This window comes from Megalobrama amblycephala, linkage group LG7, assembly GCF_018812025.1.
Source record: "Megalobrama amblycephala isolate DHTTF-2021 linkage group LG7, ASM1881202v1, whole genome shotgun sequence".
Lineage (NCBI taxonomy): Eukaryota > Metazoa > Chordata > Actinopteri > Cypriniformes > Xenocyprididae > Megalobrama > Megalobrama amblycephala.
In genome coordinates this window covers 28,312,515-28,318,514 of record NC_063050.1, presented here as the reverse complement: position 1 = coordinate 28,318,514, position 6,000 = coordinate 28,312,515, and positions in this window count along the sequence as shown.

The window sequence follows — 6,000 nt, the reverse complement described above, 5'->3', positions numbered from 1 at the left end:
CCTTTTGGGTAACAGCCATTAGATGGCCCTCCGGTAGCGCGGCCGCCATTATGGGGTGAAAATACTAACTGGACCATAAAATCCTTCACAATTTACGCACCCAAAATCGAATTTCACTGCCAAATCAGAAGCGCAAAAGAACATTTTTCAAATTAAGTCACCAGTAAATTGTATGGCTCCTACAGTAAATGTTGTATTGTTTTATATATGTTTTATTTTACCAGTTGTGAAATCCAAACATTCATCCATCTGAGGTAAGGTAGTTAGCCTACTTTATTGAGTATTTCCATTTTATGCAACTTTACACATTTATTAATAGAAAAATTAATTAATAAATTTAAGATCATCATGTTTGCAGCAAAAAAATATATTTTAGACCTAGTGGAGTATAGTAATTATATCTAGGTCTGAATTGAAATAGGTTATATTGAACATTTTAATGGATCAAACTACAAACATAACAATCTTATAATACATGATGCATTGCTGTGTCTGTTATCACATAATTCCCACTTTTGTACACTTTTGCTTTAACAGGCATTAGACAACACTGCAAAATCAAGCTGTTATATTCATATATTTATTGTCCAACATTACTGATTTTTCTGATGCATGTCCTTAATTTAATTTCATATGTTGGTAATAATTCAGTGTTTATAAGCCTTTTAAAGAATTTTAAACCAAACTGGGTTTCTAGAGAGCAAAGTTTTTGTGAAAAGTGTGTAAAATAAACTGTTAAAAGGATTTGATGATCACTAGTGATAGTATTTTATTCTGTGTTGTCATCATTCAGGTTGGATTTCAGCTTTAATGTACGTTTTTTTTTTTTTTTTTTTTTTTTTTTTTTTAACAAAGCAGCTGATATTTACGGAGCCCCTAAAGGGACATGGTGGTAGAAAAAAAAAAATGGGAAGGAAGGAAATTTTACTTGGTGGTGGAAAAAAAATTGGGATGGGAGGAATTTTTTTTTAAAAATCTTTTGCGTTCCCTCGCAAAGATTGCATTCCCTCACAAAGATGTTTTGCGTTCCCTCGCAAAGATTGCGTTCCCTCGCAAAGATGTTTTGCGTTCCCTCGCAAAGATTGCGTTCCCTCGCAAAGATGTTTTGCGTTCCCTCGCAAAGATGTTTTGCGTTCCCTCGCAAAGATGTTTTGCGTTCCCTCGCAAAGATTGCGTTCCCTCGCAAAGATGTTTTGCGTTCCCTCGCAAAGATTGCGTTCCCTCGCAAAGATGTTTTGCGTTCCCTCGCAAAGATGTTTTGCGTTCCCTCGCAAAGATTGCGTTCCCTCGCAAAGATGTTTTGCATTCCCACGCAAAACTTTTGCGTTCCCACGCAAAGATGTTTGCGTTCCCTCTCAAAGTTATAATCGTTCCCTTGCTGTGAACTCGGACAAACACTTCCTCTTTAATGTCCCGCTGGCTGACAGTAGTGTTTCAGTTAGTAACATACGTTAATAATGCACACAAATAATGCGCGGCTCATAGAGTTTGAACTTGTTGGACTCAAAAATGAAGAAATGCAGTCAGTGCTTATGTCAAGCAGTTCAGTTGGCAATATATTCACAGATTCGAGCTTCCCGGATTAGTAACTCATGAGCTAAACGTTGTTAAAAACACAAATACAGCTACTTCCAATCATAGTAACCTAGACAACAAGCTACAACAACCCAATTTCCCTTAAATGTGCTTTATAATAAATTGGTCTCTATGAGCAGGCGGCGGAGATACACGCCTGAAGGGACCGTCTGAAAAGTGCAAAACCCAACACTTAGTTTGATAAAAAAAAAAAAAAAAATGCATAACGTTTATGATTATTAATTATTAAATAAAATAATATAATAATAACTTAACTGTTATTAGTAAAAATATTAAATAAATTGTAATGCCATCAAATCCAGTAAGCCATTATCATGCAAAAGCTGTTGTATGTAAGCTGTGTACCAACATCATTTGTGTAAAGAAGGCCTTTAAGTGCTACTTGCCAAACTAAGTGTTGTAGTACCTATAACCAGCAGGAGAGCAGTGATGTATGAACTGAATTTGGTGCCAGTACAGTATGTTACAGTGAAGTTATTGAGTATTTTTCGTAATATAAAATGAGCAAAAGGGTTTCGGGTTTTGCACTTTTCAGACGGTCCCTTCAGGCGTGTATCTCCGCCGCCTGCTCATAGAGACCAATTTATTATAAAACACATTTGAGGAAAATTGGGTTGTTGTAGCTTGTTGTCTAGGCTACTATGATTGGAAGTAGCTGCATTTGTGTTTTAACAACGTTTAGCTCACGAGTTATTAATCCGGGAAGCTCGAATCTGTGAATATATTACCAACCGAACTGCTTGACATAAGCACTGACTGCATTCATTTTTGAGTCCAACAAGTTCAAACTCTATGAGCCGCGCATTATTTGTGTGCATTATTAACGTATGTTACTAACTAAAACACTACTGCCAGCCAGCGGGACATTAAAGAGGAAGTGTTTGTCTGAGCTCACAGCAAGGGAACGATTATAACTTTGCGAGGGAACGCAAAACATCTTTGCGAGGGAACACAAAATATCTTTGCGAGGGAACGCAATCTTTGTGAGGGAACGCAAAACATCTTTGTGAGGGAACGCAATCTTTGCGAGGGAACGCAAAACATCTTTGCGAGGGAACGCAAAACATCTTTGCGAGGGAACGCAATGTTTGCGAGGGAACGCAATCTTTGCGAGGGAACGCAAAACATCTTTGCGAGGGAACGCAAAACATCTTTGCGAGGGAACGCAATATTTGCGAGGGAACGCAAAAGATTTGAAAAAAAAAAAATTCCTCCCATCCCAAATTTTTTTTCCACCACCAAGTAAAATTTCCTTCCTTCCCATTTTTTTTTTTCTACCACCATGTCCCTTTAGGGGCTCCGTAGATATTGCCATATAAACTAGTGGACTCGCTTTCACCCCAAAATGGCGGAAACGCAGGTCTGCCGCTGGGCGCCGGTGTTGCAATGGAACGTTCTATTGACTGTCGCTTCTTGTTAGTGTATATTCTTTGTGAGCGATCCCAAAGCCACTGGAAGTTTCGGTAGTGAGCGAACTGTGATTGATTGGTTGTGACTTGCAGCATTTGCATGTGTTCTGGTGAACAGGAAAATAGTTCTACTATATTAACATTATTTGTCCAATTCAATGCATATTGTATGCATTAGGCTAAATGTATTGTTCCTTTCCTATACCTTGTAAATCAAAGAAAGAACGCTTTAAAATTTTTAATGATATTTACCTATCCTTAGAACTTCTTAGGCATAGATTTAATATTGATCACAATAATTGTACTTTCTGTGATTCTGATATAGAAACAACAGTACATTTGTTTTTTTGACTGTATAATTACAGTAGTAGAGCCTTTTGGTCTGAAAAGGATATACATTTTGGCATAATAATGGAAGATGTATACATTAAAAAAAGTGTCTTAAATCAAAGCCTTTGTTTTCTGTTTTTCAGAAAGAATTTTGGAATTTCTGCAAATCTTTAAGAATGGTAAAATTAAAAACTGGAAGACTGCTTGGTTTATTAAAGACGACGACCCGTATGAATTATTTTTTTTTTCTTCCTATTTCTGTTTCATTTTATAGAGTTGTGCTCTGTTCTTTAGTGATTTTATGTGATTTTGTACTGCTTTATTATAATTGTGTTTTTCTGCAATAAAAAAAAAAACTCTGCACAATGAAGTTAGTCTTGCGTTAATTCTCACCGTCAGATGTTACGACGTGAAAATACTATTAAAATTATATTTTGAAAAATACATTTTATTAAAAATCTTTGCGTTAACTGCCTTTCTATTAATGCAGTACAGGTAATGATCTGTGACCTCCCTGTGGTGTACATTTTGATTATACATGAAGGCAGCCGAGATACGTAGCCATACCAGGGCTGCGTTCCACTCAAAATTTTTATGCCCTTCACTCACTAGTTAGTGGACTTGGATGTACGTCATTGCTTACATTGCACTAGTGGCCAACTACTGACGGAACTTGTGCGTAAGTTTTAAATGAAACGCACTAAGCCCACTTGGAATTCACTATGGTGCTGATTTATTATTTAAACCCCTTTTTACTTTGAATTTGTTTTGTGCACCATTCTATATGCATATAAGTAAGCAATGACGTACATCCGAGTCCACGAGGAGGAGGGAAGTTAGCGAGTGAAGGGCATAAAAATTGAGTGGTATGGTTACATATCTCGGCTGCCTCCAATCACCCACAATCCTTTGCACACATTCCAGTTAACAAAAATGAATGATCAGAAAGTGAATCAGCACTGAGCCAATTTCGCTTATTTAATTAATTAACAACCGATCAGCTAATCTCCAACATGTTTACTCATAAACATTTGTCTTGGATTCATCTATTTTTTAGATTTTACACCAAAAAATGCTGTTTTCTAAGAGAAGTCACAAACAATTGTGAGAGAGGTATGATTCAGTTTATGGCACTTCTCATTCATTTCTGCTATCCGCAAACAGTGATCGACTGTCGCACAACTCTGACCGAAATTCAATTATGTCAAGGCTGTAATGTGATTATCATCAAGGCACACATGACCCGAATTGGCCCTTATGCTTTCTCCAATTGTAGAGCCACACAGACCCTCATATTTCCAATAATAAGATCATCTCTGGTCTGTGTTTAAATCCACTTTTAGACATACACTCGCAAACCTCCCTAAGCACTTCCCCTCGGGGGAATCCCCACCACCATTCTTAAGTCCGTTCAACTTCATCAAGTGGTTAAGGGACATTTATTTGGATGGTTTATTTGACATTTAGCTGGTAGCTATCACACTGTAGCCCACAGAAGCAACAGAGGAATGAGATTGGTCAGTACCTGGATGGGAGACCTCAATGGAAAACTAGGTTGCTGCTGGAAGAGATGTTAGTGAGGCCAGCAGGGGGTGCTCACCCTGTGCTCTGTGTGGGTCCTAATGCCCCAGTATGGTGATGGGGAAAATATACTGTCAAAAAGCTTCCTTCGACCTGACCATCGGTGATCATTTAAAAAAATAAATAAATAAATACAAATCCTAGAATGTCCTTTGAAAAAGAGTATCCTGGCCAAATTTGCCCATTGGCCTCTGTCCATCATGATGGCCTCCTAATCATCCCCATATACTGATTGGCTGAATCACTCTGTCTCCTCTGCACCAATAAGCTGGTGTGTGGTGGGCGTTCTGGCGCAATATGGCTGCCAGGTGGATGCTACACATTGGTGGTGGTTGAGGAGATTCCCCCCTTACATATGTAAAACGCTTCGAGTATCCAGAAAAGCACTGCATAAATGTAACAATTCTTCTTCAGACCCTCAAACTCTCGAGATCCATAGACCGCAATGCAACATGACTGTGACGTCACAGCAGATCGCGCTTAATTTAAAGTTTATTGTATTATTTTCATTTGTGTAAAGTTTTAATATTTTCTCCAACAGCTCAAGTATATATACAGGCCTATAAAATGGTGAGTAAAACAAATTCATAGGGGGAAAAATAAATAATAAATCAGCTCCATTGCAGACTTCAAGTGATCAAAGGCTTAGGGCAGTGGTCTCAAACTCAATTCCTGGAGGGCCACAGCTCTGCACAGTTTTGCTCCAACCCTATCAAACACACCTTATCCAGCTAATCAAGGTCTTTGGGATTACTAAAAACTTCCAAACAGGTGTGAGCTGGAGTTGGTTGGACCTAAACTGTGCAGAGCTGTGGCCTTCCAGGAATTGAGTTTGAGAACCACTGGTTTAGGGCATTACATTTAAACACATTACAAGGGTTTCGCCAGTAGTTGTCACTCTGCAAAGCAATGATGTACATCTGAGTGAACGAAAAATTGGACTTAAATGCACATTTGAAGTTTTTTCCTCTTCTTCATGGTTTTAACAGTGGCTGGCAGCCAACATAACAATACTTAGTTCCTGAACTCCATTTTTTCCTTTTTTATTTGTACAATCATAAATTCCAAAGCCATCTTGCCTATG